Source organism: Elephas maximus, chromosome 4 (assembly GCF_024166365.1).
Source record: "Elephas maximus indicus isolate mEleMax1 chromosome 4, mEleMax1 primary haplotype, whole genome shotgun sequence".
NCBI classification, from domain to species: Eukaryota; Metazoa; Chordata; class Mammalia; order Proboscidea; family Elephantidae; genus Elephas; species Elephas maximus.
Window position 1 is genome coordinate 184600815 of NC_064822.1, and position 21568 is coordinate 184622382.

Consider the following 21568-nt stretch of genomic DNA (forward strand, 5'->3'; position numbering starts at 1 on the left):
AATCAACACAGCTACACCAACAGACTGAATTGAAAAACCTACCCAGCTTATTGGAACCCCAGTGGTGCAGTGGTTAAGAACTGCAACTACTAACCAAAAGGTGGGCAGTTCGAATCCACCAGCCACTCCTTTGAAACCCTATGGGACAATTCTGCTCTGTCTTATAGGGTCACTATGAGTCAGAATCAACTCCACTGCAACGGGTTTGGGTTTGGTTTTTTGGTTATCCGGCTAATTATATAAATAGCTACCACTAGGACACTCATTGGTGTTCCCATCTAAAGACAGAGGGAGCCAGGCTGGCAGCACAGCCAGATGTGCCCCCATATTCTTCTCCCCACAAGGCTCCTCAGCACTTGAAAGCTGTGAAAGGCACACAGTACAGAGTATGGAAGGATAACCTCTCTGCTGAGCTTCTGTCCCAGGAGAAAAATAGGTACTGTATAAGACTCAAGTGTGTCACCATCACCCACCATAGCCCCTACTCGTAGGGTCAACCAGGAGGCTTTGAGAGAAGACTCACTCATTCTCGTCCACTCCCCTCTCATTGTAAGATGTTATATTTGTAAAATGCAAAGGTAAAGCTATAGAAAAAAAAAAATTTTTTTAAAACAAGAAAACTTCAATCAGAAATTCTTCATTTAGGTAACAACCTTTTCTAACCAGCCCATGCAGAGACACATATTTGGCTAGTGCTAGAATACAAATATTACCAATAAATAACTTGCTGGTAAGGATGAGAAACAATTACTTGGGGGAATGCAAAATGCTATTGCTACTTTGGAAAACAATTTGGTATTTTCTTATAAAGTTAAACTTATACTTTTGCCATATAACCTAGTAATTCCACTCCTGAGTATTTATCCAAGATAAATGAAAACATATACCCACATAAAGAAGTGTATGTGAGTATTCATAGCAGCTTTAATTTGTAATTGCCAAAAACTAGAAACAACCTAAGCGTCCTTTAACTGCTGAACAAAACAAAAAATCGTGGTACATCCATATAATGGACTAGTACTCAGCAATTAAAAAAAAAAAAAAAAAAAAACACCACAAACTACTGCTACAGGCAAAGGGATGGATGAATCTCAAAAGCATTATGCTAAGTGAAAGAAAGAAGTCAGGCACAAAATGCTAGATACTGTATGACTGCATTTATATGAGATTCTGGAAAAGGCAAAACTTTAAAAAACTACAGGAGCAGAAATCATCAGATCAGTGGTTGCCAGGGACTGAGAGTAGGAAAATAGACTGATTACAAAGAAGCAAGAGGGAACTTTGTGTGTCTGCCTCTGTGTGTGTGTCTCTGTGTGTGTGTGCATGCGCACACGCACGCTTTAAGTTAAAGTTTACAATTCCCATCAGTTTCTCATGCAAAAACTTAAACACGCATGGATATGTGACCCTAGTTGCTCTCTCTATGATGTGACAGCACACTCCTCCTCTCCACCTCGTATTTCCCGTGTCCCTTCAACCAGCTCCTGTCCCCCTCTGCCTTTTCATCTCTCCTCCGGACAGGAGCTGCCCATTTAGTCTCTGTGTCTACTTGAGCTAAAAGGCACGCTCCTCACCAGTATCATTTTATATCTTATAGTCCAGTCTAATCTTTGTCTGAAGAGTTGGCTTTGGGAATGGTTTCCATTCTGGGCTAACAGTCCGGCACCTGTGTCTTCCCTGGCCCCGCCAGCCTCAGTCAAATCATTAAGTCTGGTCTTAAGAGGGAACTTTTGAGGATGATGGAAATATATTCTATATATCTTGATTGTGGTGGTAGTTGACCATTTATCGAAGCTCATCAACCTGAACCCCCCGAAATGGGTAACTGTTGCTGTAAGTAAATTATCCCTCAACTTTTTTAAAAAGCAGATTACAAAATATTACGGATAGAGGTCGTATGGAGTAGTAGTTAAGAATATTGGCTATAGAGCTAGATTGCCTGGGCTTAAATCTTGGCTCCATCACTTACTAGCTGTGTGACCCTGAGATACTTAACCTTTCTCGATGCCTCCGTTCCTTCATCTGTAAAGTAGGGATAATAATAGTATCTACCTCATAGAGTTGGTGTAAGTAATAAATGAGTTAACAGATGTAAGCACTTAGAACAGAACCTGCTCTATAAGCATTCAGTAAATGCGGGCTGTCAAGAGTTACACGATTGTGTAACATCTACATATACCTCTCTATATATGCACAGAAGGGTAGAAAGATGGTCACTATGTAAGTAGTGGGAACCGATAGTTTTATTTTCTCTCTTTCTCCCTTTTTTAAATCTGAATTTTCTAAACGTTCTAAATTAAACGCCTTTATAATAAAAAAAATTTTTTTTTTTTTTTTATAATAAGAAAAACAAAAAAATTTTTTTTTCTCTCAAAAAGCAATGAGTCGAAGCCCTGGTTTGCACCTGTACTAGTTGTATGACCTCAGGGGAGTCACCTTCATCTCTAGAAAAGGAGGGGATGGGACAAACAGGGTTTCCTCCATCTCTAAAAAGGGATGGTTCTCTAAGATTTATGGTTAGACTAGGCAAGCTACGCTGTTCGTTTCATTTTTCTTTAAATCCTTACTCTCTGCCTACCAGGCACTGTGGACACAAGCAGAGATGAAACACCTGAGTCCCTGCCCTCATGGAACTTACAACACCAGCTGTTCAAAAATAGGCTTGTGCCCAATTAGAAAATTCTCCAGCATGATGAGGGGTACACAGAAGAGGGGTATGTCACTGGGCTTGGAGGAGTCAGAAAAGGTCTCCAGGAGGAGAATACACCTGAGCAGGGTCCTGAATGATTAAAAAAAGAAAAGTCCAAAACAAAGCAAAAAAAGATGGGCAAGAGCATTCCAACCAAAGGGAGGGAAGAACATACAAAATCAAAAGGTGTGAAAATAGCATTTAGTTGAGGAATGGAGAACAGACAGTCCCTTTGACAGTAGAGTGGAAATGACAAGGGTGATGGTGAGCAGGGAAATGAAGAACACTCACACTGCTGATAATTTCCAGAAAGCATATGGGGCGGTATATGTTTCTTTCTTATCCAAAAGTCTATATATGCCACTAATAAGCCTGTTCAATACTAGTCTAAGACGCACTTTACTGTATTTACAAATATGCCACAGACTAACAAAAATTTTACAAACAAAATGTCAGTTGACTTCCGTTTTCTGTGGTTAATTGTACACACTTGTTCATTCGATAAATATTCACTAAGCGTCTGTTAGGCAAATGCTAGGAGCTGGAGACACAGCAATGCCCAGGGCAGACAGGGTCTCCCCACAGAACTCGCGTGCTAGCAGAGGCTGGGGAGAGACGAGTCAGGTATTAAATAAATGAACGACCAAGCCACCAAGAGAACCAGATTACGTTTTCTTCTGCCCAAGACTTAGCAAAATCCTCTGCCCCTCAGAAATAGGATAGAAGCCTTGTGATAGTTGACAGCTTTGCACTTGGGAATCAGACCTTTGTTCAAATTCCAGCCTTCCCACCTACCACCAGTCTGGCTTTGGGCAAGTCCCTTAAACTCTCTGAGCTTTCATCTCCTTACCTGAAGATGGGGAAAACATCACCGCATTCCTATGGCTGTAGGATGAATTTGATGAGATAATCAATCTGTAAGTCAGTGTGTCAAGTATACAGAAAATACTCAGCAAATGGTCCCTTTTGTTTTATTTTTGTTTCATTTTGATATTCCATCTTTAGGACAGCCATGATCTCCCATCATCCATACAAAAATACTCACAGGCTAGAAAACCGGGGGAGCAAGGTATAAAGGTATAAAAAAAAGATCTGTCCAATGTTACCAAATTCACACTTTAATGAATTCACAACAGCTTGCTTGTAAAGTTGTCATGCTTGGAACTAACATTCCTTTAGGATTTCTCAAACTGCTAACATCTGTCTGTATTACATGACCCCGTAAATTAAATAAAAACCATCACCTAAAATAGGGAGCCAGCCCCAATCTCTCCCAGGACTCCTGGCTCTGGTTCTCTAATACGGAGTCATGTGAAGAGCAGAGACAGCACAGGGAACTGATACGCAGTCTGAACATAAGCTGTGGGGCAGAGGGGCCAGAGCCCACTGTGGACAGGCTGTTTACTGCAAGCAGAATTTTTTGAAACAGAAAAACCAAGGGGGAAGGAGTTTTCCAACTGGCTGTGCCTTTGAGTAACCATGCCTCCCAGGAGAAAAGAGGCAGAGCAATTAGTATATTTTTCAAGCCAAAAAGACAAGACTGATGCCTCCCTATAATCACATACTCAAGAATGCTTTCACTGTCTTTTAAGAATGTATATTTCTTAACAAATGACTTCAAAACAACAGCGGGCATTTAAAGATTTTGAAGCCAGAATATACAACACAAAGAGAGAACGGCTTTTTTGTGATCTCAGACCTTAAAAGTCAAACTGATTTTATTCAAACTTTACCACATACGTTCTCTTCTGCACTGAAAGCAGGCATGTGAGGCTTCAGCCCAAACAGGAAAATTGAAGCAAAGGAGAAACAGGACAGGATTTTCAAGTACAGTCTATAATCTCTTCTACCAAAGTAAAAGCCTAAGCTTATAAACAAAAAGGATACCATACTTTTACATTTCTTTTTCTTTCTTAAATTTTTTATTGTGCTTTAAGTGAAAGTTTACAAATCAAGTCAGTCTCTCATACAAAAATTTATATACGCTTTGGTACCCGGTGGCATAGCGGTTCAATGCCACGGCTGTTAACCAAAAGGTCAGCAGTTCGAATCCGCCAGGCGCTCCTTGGAAACTCTATGGGGCAGTTCTCCTCTGTCCAATAGGGTCGCTGTGAGTCGGAATCGACTCAACGGCACTGGGTTTGGTTTCGGTTTGCATACTAACTGCTCTCCCCGTAATGAGACGGCACACTTCTTCCCTCCACTCTTTTTGTGTCCATTCCACCAGCTTCTGACCCCCTCTGCCTTCTCATCTCCCCTCCAGATAGGAAATGCCAACAGAGTCTCATGTGTCTACTTGACACAAGAAGCTCATTCTTCACCAGCATCATTTTCTATCCCATTGTCCAGTCCAATCCCTGTCTGAAGAGTTGGCTTTGGGAATGGTTCCTGTCTTAGGCTAACAGAAGGTCTGGGGAGCATGACCTCCGGGATCCTTCCAGTCTCAGTCAGACCATTAAGTCTGGTCTTTTTACGAGAATTTGGGGTCTGCATCCCACTGCTCTCCTGCTCCCTCAGGGGGTTCTCTGTTGTGTTCCCTGTCAGGGCAGTCATCGGTTGTAGCCAGGCACCATCTAGTTCTTCGGGTCTCAGGCTGATGTAGTCTCTGGTTTATGTGGCCCTTTCTGTCTCTTGGGCTCATAGTTACCTTGTGTCTTTGGTGTTCTTCATTCTCCTTTGCTCCAGGTGGGTTGAGACTCATTGGACTCATTGATGCATCTTAGATGGCTGCTTGCTAGTGTCTAAGACCCCAGACGCCACTCTCCAAAGTGGGATGCAGAACGTTTTCCTAATAGATTTTATTATGCCAATTAACTTAGATGTCCCCTGAGACCATGGTCCCCAAACCCCCACCCCTGCTAGGTTGGCCTTCAAAGCATTCAGTTTATTCAGGAAACTTCTTTGCTTTTAGTTTAGTCCAGTTGTGCTGACCTCTTCTGTACCGTGTGCTGTCTTTCCCTTCACCTAAAGTAGTTCTTATCTTCTATCTAATTAGTGAATACCCCTCACCCTCCCTCCCTCCCCCCTCTCATAACCATCAAAGAATATATTCTTTTCTGTTTAAACTATTTATCGAGTTCTTATAATAGTGGTCTTATACTATATTTGTCCTTTTGCAACTAATTTCACTCAGCATAATGCCTTCCAGATTCCTCCATGTTATGAAATGTTTCACAGTTTTATCACTGTTCTTTATCGATGGGTAGTATTCCATTGTGTGAATATACCATAATTTATTTACCCATTCATCCATTGATGGCAAACATTTATTATTCTGTGTTTCCTGGATTAATGCTACTCTTGTTGGAGTGAAATGGAATCTCATTGTAGTTCTGATCTGCGTTTCTCTAATGGCTAATGATCGTGAGCATTTCCTCATGTACCTATTACCCACCTGAATGTCTTCTTTAGCGAAGTGCCTGTTCATATCCTTTGCCCATTTTTTAACTGGGCTATTTGCCTTTTGAGTTGAGTTTATGCAGAAATCATACAGACTTTAGAGATCAGGTGCTGATCGGAAATGTCACAGCTAAAAACTTTTTCCCAGTCTGTAGTCTTTTTATTCTTTTGGTGAAGTCTTTCGATGAGCATAGGTGTTTGATTTTTAGGAGCTCCCAGTTATCTGGTTTCTCTTCTGCATTTTTAGTAATGTTTTGTATATTGTTTATGCCACGTATTAAGGCTCTTAACATTGTCCCTATTTTTTCTTCCATGATCTTTTATCGTTTTAGATTTTACGTTTAGGTCTTTGAACCATTTTGAGTTCGTTTTTGTGCACGGTCTTGTTTCATTTTTTTGCAGATGGATAGCCAGTTATGCCACCACCATTTGTTAAAAAGACAGTCTTCTCCCCAATTAACTGGATTTGGGCCTTTGTAAAATATCAGCTGCTCATATGTGGATGGATTTATGTCTGGATTCTCAATCCTATTTCATTGGTCTACGTATCTGTTGTTGTACCAGTACCAGGCTGTTTTGACTACTGTGGCAGTACAATAGGTTCTAAAATCAGGTAGAGTGAGGCCTCCCACTTTGTTCTTCTTTTTCAGTAATGCTTTACTTATCCGGGGCCTCTTTCCCTTCCATATGAAGTTGGTGATTTCTCTATCTCATTAAAAAATGTCATTGGAATTTGGATCAGAACTGCATTGTATCTATAGATGGCTTTTTGTAGAATAGACATTTTTACAACGTTAAGTCTTCCTATCCCTGAGCAAGGTATGTTTTTTCCACTTACGTAGGTCTCTTTTGGTTTCTTGCAGAAGTGTTTTGTAGTTTTCTTTGTATAAGTCTTTTACATATCTGGTAAGATTTACTCCTAAGTACTTTATCTTCGGGGCCACTGTAAATTGTATTGATTTGGTGATTTCCTCTTCGATGTTCTTTTTGTTGGTGTAAAGGAATCCGACCGATTTGTGTATGTTTATCTTGTATCCTGATGCTCTGCTGAACTCTTCTATTAGCTTCAGTAGTTTTCTTGAGGATTCCTTAGGGTTTTCTGTGTATAAGATCATGTCAAATGCAAACAGAGATACTTTTACTTCTTCCTTACCAATCTGGATGCCCTTTATTGCTTTCTCTAGCCTAATTGCTCTGGCTAGGACCTCCAGCACAACGTTGAATAGGAGTGGTGATAAAAGGCATCCTTGTCTGGTTCCCGATCTCAAGGGGGATGCTTTCAGACTCTCTCCATTTAGGATGATGTTGGCTACTGGCTTTGTATAAGTGCCCTTTAGTATGCTGAGGAATTTTTCTTCTATTCCTATTTTGCTGAGAGTTTTTTTTTTGTCACGAATGGGTGCCAAACTTTGTCAAGTGCCTTTTCTGCATCAATTGATAAAATCAGGTGGTTCTTGTCTTTTGTTTTATTTATACGATTAAAAAAAATAAAATAAAATAATTTTTTTTTAATATGATAGATTATGTTAATTGTTTTTCTAATGCTGAACCATCCCCGCATACCTAGTTACATTCCTTTTTCTTATTGGTGGCTTATAATTTCCTTTACAATGATGGCCTTCTGTAGATTAATTACCATGCTTCCAGGGAGCCCTAGCATCTTTTCCCTACCCAGTGTCACAAAGGACATCTTTTTGCTACCCTCCTCCATTCCTGCACCTTTGTCAATGCACGGGGAAGCCAGCAGCTAGCGAAGCTTCTGAACAACCTCAGCGTCCCTGCTCTGTTCCACTCTGCTCAAAGGTCTCCAGGCTCTACAGTGAATTAGCAAGAAAAGCCCCATAGAGCACAAAGGTAGGTTCTTCCCTTGAGATGCAGGAGAGCTGAGGTAACAAGGCTAGAAACCTCTTCATTTGTGCTTCAGCATAGCCGCTTGTGAGAGCCCTGCAATGTACCATTTGCTCAGACATCACTAGTCAATCAAACCCTCAACATTATGAAATGGCAACAAAATTTGAATTGTACAGTCCAGTAAAAATCTATCTGCTGGCTCTTTCTCATTACTTCACTGTCTTTGATTCTTGAATTCTTTGCATCTTTCAAAGTTGAAAGCTGCCATATCCCCTCTACCACAAGGCCATCTCCCTTCACTTATGTCCTCTGAAGCAAGGGTACTTCATGCTAATCCTTCTGTAAATCCATACATTCTCCCTAGAAGCAGGGTGCCTAGTAGCCACTCACTGACTCACCATCCCACTAGTTCACACAGACACATACAAGCTCCAGTCTGAGGAGAGTACAAACAGGAGGGCCACTGAACTGCATGTTGTTAGGTTATATCAAGTCAGTTCCGACTCATAGCAACCGTATGTACAACAGAATGAAACACTGCCTGGTCCTACACCATCCTTACAATCGTTGCTATGTTTGAGCCCATTATTGCAGCCACTGTGTCAATCCATCTCACTGAAGGTCTTCCTCTTTTTTTCTGATCCTCTACTTTACAAAGCATGATGTCCTTCTCCAGGGACTGGTTCCTCCTGATAACATGTTCAAAGTGCATAAGACGAAATCTCACTATCCTCCCTTCTAAAGAACACTCTGTACTTCTTCCAAGACAGACTTGTTCGTTCTTCTGGCAGTCCATGGGATATTCAATATTCCTCACCAACACCATAATTCAAAGGTGTCAATACTTCTTCAGTCTTCCTTACTCATTATCCAGCTTTCGAATGCATGAGGCAACTGAAAACACCATGGCTTGGGTCAGGCACACCTTAGTGCTTAAGGTGACATCTTTGCTCTTCAACATTTTAAAGAGGTCATTTGCAGGAGACCTGCCCAATGCAGTATGTCGTTTGATTTCCTGACTGCTGCTTCCATGGGTGTGGGTTGTGAATCCAAGTAAAATGAAATCCTTGACAACCTCAATCTTTTATCTTCTCTGTTTATCATGATGTTGCTCATTGGTCCAGTTGTGAGGATTTCTGTTTTATGTTGAGGTGTAATTCATACTGAAGGCTGCAGTCTTTTATCTTCACCAGTAAGTACTTCAGGTCCTCTTCACTTTTAGCAAGCAAGCTTGTGTCATTTGTATAATGCAGGTTGTTAACGAGTCTTTCTCCAATCCTGATGCCATGTTCTTCTTCATATAGTCCAGCTTCTTGGGTTACTTGCTCAGTGTACAGACTAACTACAGTAGAAAGGATACAACCCTGATGCACACTTTTCCCTATTTTAAACCACACAGTATCCCCTTGTTCTGTTCAAACGACTGCCTCTTGGTCTATGTACAGCTTCCGCATGACCATAACTAAATGCTCAGGAATTTCCATTCTTTGCAATGTTATCCATAATTTGTTATGATTCAGCCAAATATCTTTGCGCAGTCCAGAAAACACCTATAAACATCTTTCCGGTATTCTCTGCTTTCAGCCAAGATCCATCTAGCATCAGAAATGACATCTCTCATTCCATGTCCTCTTCTGAATCCAGCTTGAATTTCTGGCAGTTCCCCGTTGATGTACTGCTGCAACCGCTTCTGAATGATCTTCTGCAAAATTTTACCTGCGTATGGTATTAATGACATTATTCAGTAATTTCCGCATTCTGTTGGATCACATTTCTTTGGAATGGGCATGTATATGGATCTCTTCCAGCGGTTGGCCAGGTAGCTATCTTCCAAATTTCTTGGCACGGATGAGTGAACACTTCCAATGCTTCATCCGTTTGTTGAAACATCTCAACTGGTATTCTCTCAATTCCTGAAGACTTGTTTTTTGCCAATGCCTTCCTGCCGGATGGCCTTCTTTCCATACCATCGGTTCTTGATTATATGCTACAAGCTGTAATGTTTGAATGTCGACCAATTCTTTTTGGTACAGTGACTCTGTATTCTATCTTCTTTTGATGCTTCCTGCATCAGTCAATATTTTGCCCACAGAATCCTTCAATACTGCAACTCAGGGCTTGAATTTTTTCTTCAGTTCTTTCAGCTTGGGAAATGCCAAGTGTATTCTTCCTTTTTGGTTTTCTAACTCCAGGTCTTTGCACATGTCATTATAATACTTTTACTTGGTCTTCTCCAGCCACACTTTGAAATCTTCTGTTCAGCTCTTTTACTTAATCATTTCTTCCATAAACTTTAACCACTCTATGTTTAAGAGCAAATATCAGAGTCTGTTCTAACACCCATTTTGGTCTTTTCTTTCTTTTTAATGTCCCTTTGTTTTCTTCATGTTTGGTCTCTGGCATTAGTGTGCAGTGTGTCAAATTTATTCTTAGGATGGTCTCTAAATTCAGGCGGGATATACTCAGGGTCATACTTTGCTTTTCACGGACTTGTTTTAATTTTTTTCAGCTTCAGACTGAACTTGCATATGAGCAATTGATAGTCTGTTTCACAGTCAGCCCGTGGCTTTGTTCTGACTAATATTGAGCTTCTCCATCTCTTTCCACAGATGTAGTCAATTTGATTCCTGTGTATTCCATCTGGTTAGGTCACACGGTACAGTCTCCATTTCTGTTGTTGAGAAATGGTATTCCCAATGAATAGGCTGTTGGTTTTGCAAAACTGTGTTATGTGATCTACAGTGTCGTTTCTATCACCAAGGTCGTATTTTCCAACTACTGGTCCTTCTTCGTTTCCAACTTTTGCATTCCAATCACCAGTATTTATCAATGCATCCTGATTGCATGTTTGATCAATTTCAGACTGTAGAAATTGGTAAAAAAAAATCTTCAATTTCTTTACCTTTGGCGTTAGTGGAATCCTGGTGGCACAGTGGTTAAACATTAAGACCGCTAGCCAAAAGGTCAGCAGTTTGAATCCACCAGCTGCTCCTTGGATACCCCGTTGGGTAGTTCTATTCTGTCCTACAAGGTTACTACTACAAGCCGGAATCAACTCGAAGGTAAGAGGTTTGGTTGGCATTAGTGGTTGGTGTATAAATTTGAATAACAGTCCTATTAACAGGTCTTCCTTGTAGGCATATGGATATTGTCCTAACACTGACAACACTGTACTTCAGGACAGATCTTAAAATGTTCATTTTGACAATGAATGCAACGCCGTTCATCTTCAATTAGTCACTCCTGGCATAGTAGACCATATAACTGTCTGATTCAAAATGGCCAATACCAGTCCATTTCAGCTCACTAATGCCTGTGATATCTTTCTGTGTTCCATTTCATTTTTGACAGCTTCCAATTTTCCTACTTTACATTCCATGTTCTAATTATTAATGGATGTCTGCGGTTGTTCTCATTTTGAGTTGTGCTACATCAGCAAATGAAGTACCCGAAAGCTTTACTCCATCCACATCATTAAGGCTGGCTCTACTCTCAGGAGGCAGCTCTTCCCCAGTTATCTTTTGAGTGCCTTCCAACCTGAGGGGCTCGTCTTCCGGCACCGTATCAATGTTCTGCTGCTATTCAGAAGGTTTCACTGGCCAATTTTTTCAGCAGTAGATTGCCTGGTCCTTCTTTCCAGTCGGTCTCAGTCTGGAAGCTCCTCTGAAACGTGTCCACCACGGGTGATCCTGCTGGCATTTGAAATACCAGTGGCACAGCTTCCAGCATCACAGCAGCACACAAGCCACCACAGTATGACAAGCTGACAGACGAGTGGTGGTTGAACTGCATACCCACTGCCCACTGCTGTCGAGTCGATTCTGACTGATAGCGACCCTACAGGACGCAGTAGAATGGCCCCATAGTTTCTAAGGAGCACCTGGTGGATTCAAACTGCCGACTTTTTGGTTAGCAGACAAAGTCTGCAGACATAGCTCTTAACTGCTATGCCCCACCCAGGGTTTCCCTGACTGCATAGTGTCTGCAATTTGGGAATGTGAAAGAAGTTTTAGCTCTTTAAGATAGTGAGTTTACTGAGCACCCTGAAAGGCACTGTACTGAAGGAGTCAATTTCAATTGAAATGCTTCATAATTTTAAAAAGAGTGTCCCTCATCACATATTTGAACTTGTGCTATTTTGACACTATTCAACAACAAATTCTTTATTAACACTGTACTGCAAAGAAGGCACCAGCATTTCCCAAGACGCTTCTTAAAAAATAATTAACTATCTAAAGCTTCACTGACCAATTGAAAATATTTAGTTAAATGTACAATAAAAATAAACTTCACAGCTTTAAATGTAAACAATGAAGTTAAGAGAGTTCAAAATTGGATTGGGGATGACGGGCCCTCTCTGTAAAGGTTTACTATTTTAAGAAAACAAATATATTACTTTTGTAATTAAAAACTAATTAAAAAAATTCAAAACTGATCACCGAATTGCCTTGTGGTTGAAAAAAATTAGCCTAGATCCTCTCAAATTTCTTAGAGCTCAAATTTTCATATAATCTCAAGAAAAATGCTACATCTGGCCTTTCTGTTAGGAAACAGTAACTTTTTTGATGAACAAAATCAGGTGAATGGCCAGGAACAATTGAAAATTCTCTCTAATCCTTATATTTTTATGAAAAGCAACAGAGAACTGAAAATGATTCTGTTGAATCCACATCTTGTATTTCAACTTTACTCCCACAATTTCTAGCAATCAAAATGACAAGGAGAGGCAGAAAGAAGCAGTCACTTAAGTTAGTAAGAGCCTAGGAAAGAATCTGATCATATGGAATCCTCACCTTAGAATCTGAAATGAAAGACGTGTGATGAAGGATACTCCAGTCTTTTTACAATTTTGAAACATTCCAAATGAGAACGGACTCTTTGAGTATAGTATCTTCCGGGAAACTTGTAGTCCCGCCACCTGTTCATGTCCATCATCTTAAAAACCTGGCTTAAATCTTACCTATTCCAAGAAAGATTCCCTGATTAACCTCAAAAAACTCTAGTCACTCTACCTGCTGTGCCTTCAGAATAAATTTCCTCTTATATGGTGGCATCATGGCTATGTCTAACTGCAGCTGAATGCTAACTCTCTGAAGGAAAGGAGTAGCAGCACCTTGTTTCTTATTTCATCTTGCTACATCATCTAAATAAAACAGGCATCTACCCAACAAATACTCAATAAACATTATGGATACCCACAGCATCCAGCTGTCTTTCAGCCAGCAAATACTTACTGAAGCCTTAGTAATGTTATTTATCATCACTGCCAGATCCTAGACAAAGGAAAATGGAGATAGATCATAATTCAAATTAGCCCCTGATATTGATAAGGCCTAGACTGTAGTGGCCTATATGTCAAAACAAAATCATCTTGAGTCTTATCTATGCTCTTTCATGTTGCATCTAATCAAGGGACTGCTTTTGAGTCAAAGGTTTCAACCCTAACTCTAGCAAGGTTCCACTTTTTCTCAAGCTAAAATTTTACTTAACTTGAAGGACTGCTGTTGGAAGTGAAATAACTATTTAAAGTATCCAATACAAGACAGGCAGTCAGTACCAAACAGTTAATGTGCTGGGCCACTAACTGAAAGGCTGGTGGTTTGAGTCCACCCAGAGGTACCTCAGAAGAAAGGCCTGGTGATCCTCTTCTGAGAAATCAGCCACTGAAAACCCTGTGGAGCACAGTGCTGCTGCGACACACACGGGGTCACCAGGAGCCAGAAAGGAACCCACAGCAAGTGGCTGCTGGTTACTATTGCTGTTAAAGTTATGATTCATTACGAGGTTAAAAAAAAAACTAGTAGTAATACAAATTATCTTATTAAACTAGCATTATGGCATCAACTGTTTGGTAAAGTATGGTATATAAAGTGCAATCCCTTCTTAGGTGTGATCTGCTTACCACTGTGGTAAACTTCCCCAGAAAAATTATCTCTGCAGCAAGGTAATTTGCCAAGAAGAAGGTTTCTTCAGCATAACTCTATTTTATACAACAGTTTCACACTAATAGATGCCATAGAATCAGAATGCCCAACTTTTTATTGTTAAGGAACCGTATTCATCCCCTGATGTCTTACAATCCACGACTCACAGGTACTTCAAGATTTGGCTGTGGTGCCCAAAGAGGTTGGGCTTTCATATCAAGTTTTTCTGATCAGTCTGTTAAAGAGTCCTAATTAAAATCTTGATTGGAAGAACATTAAAGTAACAATAAGCTATTATTTCACATTCATTAGACTGGCCGAAAAAAAACATCGGAGAGTTTGTAATACCCTATTTTATACTGGTAGTCCCTGACTTAAGACGGGGTTCTGTTCAGACGAGTCTCTTGTAAGCCGTTCTGACTTAAGTTGAATACCTCATTTTTTTTGTTGTTTTACTTTTCATTATTATTGCCTCTTATTATCAGTATCTTTATAAATACCGCAGTATTTGCTGGAGTTAAATTATAAAATTGAGCATCTGCAAGTAAACACCTGAGAATGACAACATCAGTAAATTACAAGCTGCAACACTGCATGTGGTACATATCACTTGTAATAAAAAAAAAACAAGCCAAACCTGTCGTTGATTCCATCGAGTCAATTCCGACCCATGATGATCCTATAGGACAGAGTGGAACTGCCCCATAGGATTTCCAAGGAGCAGCTGGTGGATTCGAACTGCTGACCTTTTGGTTAGCAACTGTAGCTCTTAGCCACTGTGCCACCAACCGATAAGGACGGTCCTAAATGCGATTCGACGTAACTCAAATATGTGGTAAGTTGGGGGCTGCCTGTATCTAGCAGAGAGGTAGAGAGAATGGTACTGTCATGCGCTGCTGCTGGAAATGTGAAGTGTTACAGCTTTCTAAGAAGTACTCTGGTAGCAGTGTCCACTGAATTTTAAAATACTCATTAATTCCACTACTAGGAATATATTCCATAGAAATATGTACAGCAATATATAAAATCATATGTAAAAGGATGTTTACTGCAGCCTTGTTTATAATGGCAAAAAAAAAAAAAAAAAAGACAAGACATGAACGGCCACTAATACATGAAAAGCTGAATACATTACAATATATACAGGCCATGAAGTATTATGCAGCCATTGAACAGAATCAATTTGAGCTCTATCGGATGATGCAGAAGGATTTCATTAAGTATTGTTGCATGAGAAAAGCGAATGGCAAAAAGCCCCTATAATACTGTTTAAAAACAAGTAAATGGCAAAGTGGAGGAGGCCCTCCTCTGTGAGTGGGTGTTTGTGTGTGCTTATGGACCTGTACAGGCTTATGTGAGTGCACAGGGAAACATGGAAGGACACATACTAGGTTATTTTACATGGTTCTGGGGTAAAGATATACCAGTGTGTGCAGAATGAGGAAAAAGAAGGGGAGGGAGAACTAAGCAAAAAGGAGAAGGCTGCACTTAAAAAAGAATGTAAATACTCAGACTTACACATCTATATAAAATTATGTATATATGTACAGGGCCAACTTGATGGCAGCTAATAACATGCATGAAGACTTCTTAGGCAAATTTTAAAATATTAATAATCCCCTAAATAAATCCAAGGAGCTCTCATAGAGCAGTAGTTAAGAGCTCAGGTGCTAACCAAAAGGTCAGCAGTTCAAATCTACCAGCCGCTCCTTGGTAACTCTATGGGGCAGTTCTACTCTGTCCTACAGGGTCGCTATGAGTCAGAATCAAATTCGACAGCAATGGGGAACAGGAGAAATAAATCCAAAAACCAAACCTACTGCCGTCAAGTCAATTCTGACTCAGCGACCCTATAGGACAGAGCAGAACTGCCTCATACCGTTTCCAAGGCTGTAAATCTTTAGGGAAGCAGACTGCCACACCCTTCTCCCACAGAGAGGCTGGTAAGTTCGAAACTGCTGACCTTTTGGTTCGTGGCAGAGCACTTTAACAATTGCACCACCAGGGCTCCTTATCCCCCCTAAATGAGTATTGATAAATCATGCCTTTAAACTATTCAATTACCTCATTCTGATTGCGGCACTTGTCAGCTGATATTTTTCAGCATACACGTCTCTAAAACTAATAGCTCTTGGTTTATCACGACTTTCACAGCCTAAGAAGTCAGAGTTAAGACCCACAGCAGTTTAAACACTATCAGCAAACAAGTAACTCAAGTCACCAGCAAACACAAGTGACAGGCAAGAAAAATATACTTTGTAAAATATAACCATGAAATAATGTTCAAAACATTATTATTTGAATTCTGCAATGGCCAAATACTTACTAAATACTGATGTGCTTATTATGGTTGGTGAGTTCTAACTAGGATAGATTACAGTGTTCACTAGCACCTTGTTGAAAACTACTGTATACCCAAGCAGAAGGGTAAGCTGATCTCAGAAACCAAAATTCTTACATTACAAAAAAACCATCCCCAAATCCCTGATAAGTAACTTGCCTAAGGTCACATATCTACTGGTTGCCTTCAAGTCGATCCAGACTCAAGTCGATCCTGACTCGCGGCAACCCTACACGACAGAGCAGAATTGCCCCACAGGGTTTCCGAGGCTGTAATCTTTACGGAAGCAGACTGACACATCTTTCTCCCAGGGAGCAGCTGGCGGGTTCAAACTGCTGACCTTTTGGTCAAACTGCTTAACCACCGTGCCACCAGAGCTAAGGTCACATATCTAGCAGATGGCAACGCCAGGATTTGAACCTAGCAGTCTAGCTCTAGAGTCCTTCCTCTTAACCTCTTCTATGAAGGACACTAATTGGAAACCCTGGTGGCATAGTGGTTAAGTACTACGGCTGCTAACCAAAAGGTCGGCAGTTCGAATCTGCCAGGAGCTCCTTGGAAACTCTATGGAGCAGTTCTACTCTGTCCTGTAGGGTCGCTACGAGTCAGGATCGACTTGACAGCAGTGGGTTTGGTTTTTGGTTTTTGGAATTGGGAAACTTACCCACAACTTTCTCTGTACAATCTTCCTCTTCTCTCCCTCTTTTCCTAGATTCCAGGCTTGTCTGAGAGAATACATCATTTCTTCACTCATCATTCAAAACTTCATCTACCCACCTGCCCACCCACCCACCCATCCATTCAACAAGTATTCACTGAGCATCTCCTATGTGCCAGGTACTGCTCAAGGCAACACTAGTTGAACAAGATGGACATGATCTCTGCCTTGTACTACATACGTTCCTCACTCATATTACTCCACCGCTCCTTGAACATGCTATGCAGGCTCCCACCTCTGCCTGGAAAGGTTTTCCCCAGAATTCAGCATGGCTCACTCCTTTGCTTCATTTAGGTGTCTGCTTAAAAGTCACCTTCTCAGAAAGGCCTTCCCTGACCACCCTTTCTAAATTAACTATACTCTTACCACCTTTCTCCGCTTTATTTTTCTTAATGGTATTTATCATTCCTAATACAATTAATTGTTGTCACTGACCTCCCTCCTACCAATAGAAAGTAAGCTCCATGAGCGCTCTATCTCCAGCACCAAGAAGAACACCTGGCACATGGTAGTCAATAAATATTTGTTCAATGAAAGAATTTAAAAATGGCTTTTCAATCTAACCACTTTATCATAACCACCATCTCTCACCTGAACTTTTGCAACTGCCTTTAATTTGTCTCTCTGTGACCTTTTTTACACCTTTCAACCTGTCTTCCACATGGAAATGAGTTATATTGCTAAAATGCAAATCTAATGCTAGTCCTCCACTTAAAACGTTGCAGTTAATCTTAGAGGAAAGTACAGACTCCTAACGCGGCTTTTAAGGCACTCTCTGGAAACTCTGCAGGCCAGTTCTACTCTGTCCTATAGAGTAGCTATGAGTCGGAATCGACTCGACAGCAGTGGGTTTTTTGAAATACCTCTGAGGAAACCCTGGTAGCTTAGTGGTTAAGAGCTATGGCTGCTAACCAAAAGGTCAGCAGTTCAAATCCACCAGGCACTCCTTGGAAACTCTGTGGGCCAGTTCTACTCTGTCCTATAGGGTCACTAACGAGTTGGAATCGGCTCGATAGCAATAGGTTTGGTTTTTTGGTTTGTACCTCTAAAGCTATTTTCTTCCTCACATTTAATAGTCTTAACTTGCTTGCTAAAAGTGGAGAGGACTTGAAGCATTTATTGATGAAGATCAAAGACTACAGCCTTGAGTATGGATTACACCTTACCATAAAGAAAACAAGAATGCTCATCTTACTTATTAGTTTGTCCCTTGTTTTAACACGAGTGAATGCAGCTTGGCTACATCAGCTTAAGCAAAACCTTTTTTCTCCTCATTTCAACCTGGAAATGTCAAGTAGCTGGGTATCCATTTTGCTCAAATGGGTTTGGCCGATAATAACCCTTGTATTAATTATTTTTGCCATTTGCCTTTTTTGGACCCTGCCTCTTACAAGTACTTATGAATTTATAGGAAAAGGTTAAGGCTCTCAGGCCTGTATATTCTCCAGGGTTATAGACCCATCCCTCCTGAGCCTGTACAAAGTAGACTTTAGTTCTTGTCAACGCCCCTGTCCAGCCTGAAGCAGTTACAGAGGAATAATCTTCGTTCCCTACTCCCAGTGAAAGTCATGATTTGGTATGAATATTCAAATCCTGACGAGAAAAGGAGGGGATGAGACCGGTAGCCTACCCGCCATCCTGAATAAGCAAAGGGCTATGCCCGCCATCTTCTGTGATATAGGAACTAACTCCATGTCTTTAAGCTATCTCCTTATTTAGGTATGCTTTCTATTTCTGGCCAAGCTGAGGGAAACAAGAGACTGGGGTTTCAGGACCAGATGAAACTGGCAAGAACTAGATCTGGCCCCCCTGACATGCAGAGAACCATCAACCCCATCCTCTGGATGACCCCGGAACTCTTCTCCTACCTGATGGAACCAAAACTTTAGTGGCCCAACATTGGGGGAAGGCTTTCAGAAGTGAGGGGTTCTGAGCCTAAGATCTGGTTTGAGAGGCCCTTCCTTTTAGACTAAGCAAACACATAAATGCCGGACCACTGCAGGAATGCCTTTTTGGACCAGACCAAACAGCATGCTGGCCCCACCTTCGGGCGTTGCTGAAAACCTCAGACCCAATTTACTTCACCCATATAAACCCCTTGGGCTACTGTTCTGGGAGCCATCTTGGAGATGCAAGTCTAAGTGTGCTCCTTTGCTTGGCCAATCAAATAAAGCTGCTTCTTTCGCTTTCACCCATTTCGTGTCTCTATGGCCACGCGGAGCAGGCCTGGAACAATCTGGTTACACTCACAACTGGACCAGTAAGCAACACCATGACAAACGGAGAAAATATTGGAGTTGTCAAGGATTTCATTTTACTTAGATCCACAATCAACACCCATGGAAGCAGCAGTCAAGAAATGAAAAGACACATTGCACTGGGCAAAACTGCTGTAAAAGACCTCTTTAATGTGTTAAAAAGCAAAGATGTAACTTTGAGGACTAAAGTGTACCTGACCCAAGGCATAGTGTTTTCAATGGCCTCATATGCAGTGAAAGTTGGACAATGAATAAGGAATACCAAAGAAGAACTGATATCCTTGAATTATGGTGATGGCGAAGAATACTGAATATGCCATGGACTGCCAGAAGAACGAACAAATCTGTCTTGGAAGAAGTACAGCCAGAATGCTCCTTAGAAGCAAGGATGGTAAAACTTCATCTCATGTACTTTGGGCAGGTCATCATGAGAGACCAGTCCCTGGAGAAGGACATCATGCTTGGTAAAGCAGATGGTCAGCAAAAGAGAGGAAGATCCTCAATGAGATAAACTGAGGCAGTGGCTGCAACGATGGGCTCAAGCATAAGGACGATTGTGAGGATGGCGAAGGACCAGGCAGTGTTTCGTTCTCTTGTATGTAGGGTCACTATGAGTCACAGCTGACTCAATGGCACCTAACAACAATACCAGTAGCAGTTATAGCTAACATATATGGAGCACTTGTGTGCCGTGCACCAGTCTAAAGGCATTATTATATGTACTAAATCATTTAGTTCTAATATATGATGTACGGATTATTGTCATACCTCTTTCCAGGTGAAGAAACCAGGGCAACTACTAAGTGGTGAGGCCAGGATGTAAACCCAGGCAGTCTGACTCCAGAGCTGCCTCTACACCAACTATAATTAAAGTCCATCAGTTTCTGAAATGTGCTTTTTTACCGTGTACCACCAGGTCTTCACACTGTTCTGTGAGAACGTCCTTCAGGTCATAGGTTAAACAACCTTCCTCCGTGAGGCCTTCCCTGCAGTCTTCCCCAGAGTTAGTTAGATCCCCCTTCTATGTTCTCCCACAGCATTCTGAAATCCGTGTTATAACACCAAATTCTACTTTATTATAATTACTTGCCTGCCTTCACCAATAAATCCCAGGCTGCATGAGGGCACAGATCATGTCTGTCTTGCTGTATGCCTAGCACCTGACACAGGCCCTGGAATATATTAGGTCCTGAGTGAATTTACAAGGCACCACCATCATGAAGCTTTTCTTAACCCACTTCCAAGAGTAACTGGTCATTTCTCTAAGAGCCCTGTTCACATGTCACATAGTTTATACTTCACATTTTATTACATATCTATTTAAAGGATGTATATATATGCCTTCTTCCTATACGCTTATGAAAAACAGGTGCATCACCCTATGTATCTATGTGACCCCTGAAGTAACTTTCACAAACTTACCACTTAAAAGTAATTATTGTGTAAAAGAGAATCTCTGTAATATTCCTTATAATTGCATGTAAATGTACAATTATCTCAATACAAATTTCAATTTAAAAAGTAATTACTGTAAGAAACGGATTGATAAATAATGAATTACTCAAGAGCTTAAAAGACCCCCACTATCTGGTCATCCCTGCACAGGAGCCATGCTAATTTTCTCTGTATCCTTCCAGTTTTAGTATATGTGCTGCTGAAGAGCCCTCGTACTATCTGAAGACCCAACTCCCCAATTTAACATTCAGAGTCCTCAACAATCCAACTCATTACCTATTCAGGAGTCCTGGTGGCACAGTGGTTAAAAGCTCGGCTGCTGACCAAAAGGTTGGCAGTTCGAATCCACCAGCCACTCCTTGGAAACCCTATGGGGTAGTTCTACTGTGTCCTATAGGGTCAATATGAGTCAGAATTGACTCTGCAGCACTGGGTTTGGTTTGGTTTTGGTTTGGTTATTACCTATTCAAACAATTCTTCCAACTGTTCCATACTTCCTATTCTAATCAAGGTGAAAACCTTATTCTCCCTCACATACCATGCTTCTAGTTTCCAGGTGCTTCCTTAGGGTACTCTTCCTACCTGAACACCACCTAGTATGTCCTTCCCTCCTCTGATGCCTCTTGCCTATCCAAATTCCTCTTGCCTGTTAAGGTCTAACTCTAATTTCACCTTCACTGTGAAATCTTTCTGACCTCATGTCTTCTGTCTTAGGGCCCTTTAATCCTCTATTACCCCTGTGTCTCCAACAAGAATAGAAAGTGCTTCAGTCTCAGCATCGTGCCTTCTACATCTCAGGGATCCCTCAGAGTATCTACCACGGGTTAATTATACAATCAATAATTACTGAATACTTGCTGATAAAAAGAGAAGTCTCATTTTAGACACGAATATAATCAACCCTCGATGAGTCCATGCTAACAGTAGAGCTAT

The 21568-nt window shown here is 41.0% G+C and overlaps 2 protein-coding genes and 1 non-coding gene across 3 annotated transcripts in view; all 3 read right to left on the reverse strand.

Annotated features, from left to right (window-relative positions):
- MRTFA (myocardin related transcription factor A) overlaps positions 1–21568 on the reverse strand; it is a 138068-nt gene that overhangs the window by 74385 nt on the left and 42115 nt on the right. The gene's annotated exons all lie outside the window — the stretch shown is intronic.
- The window catches only part of LOC126076495 (uncharacterized), a 170717-nt gene that overhangs the window by 927 nt on the left and 148222 nt on the right, over positions 1–21568 (reverse strand). The window lies entirely within an intron of this gene.
- LOC126076579 (U6 spliceosomal RNA) lies at positions 20744–20845 on the reverse strand. Its single transcript, XR_007517513.1, has one exon. It is a non-coding gene; the product is annotated as a U6 spliceosomal RNA (small nuclear RNA).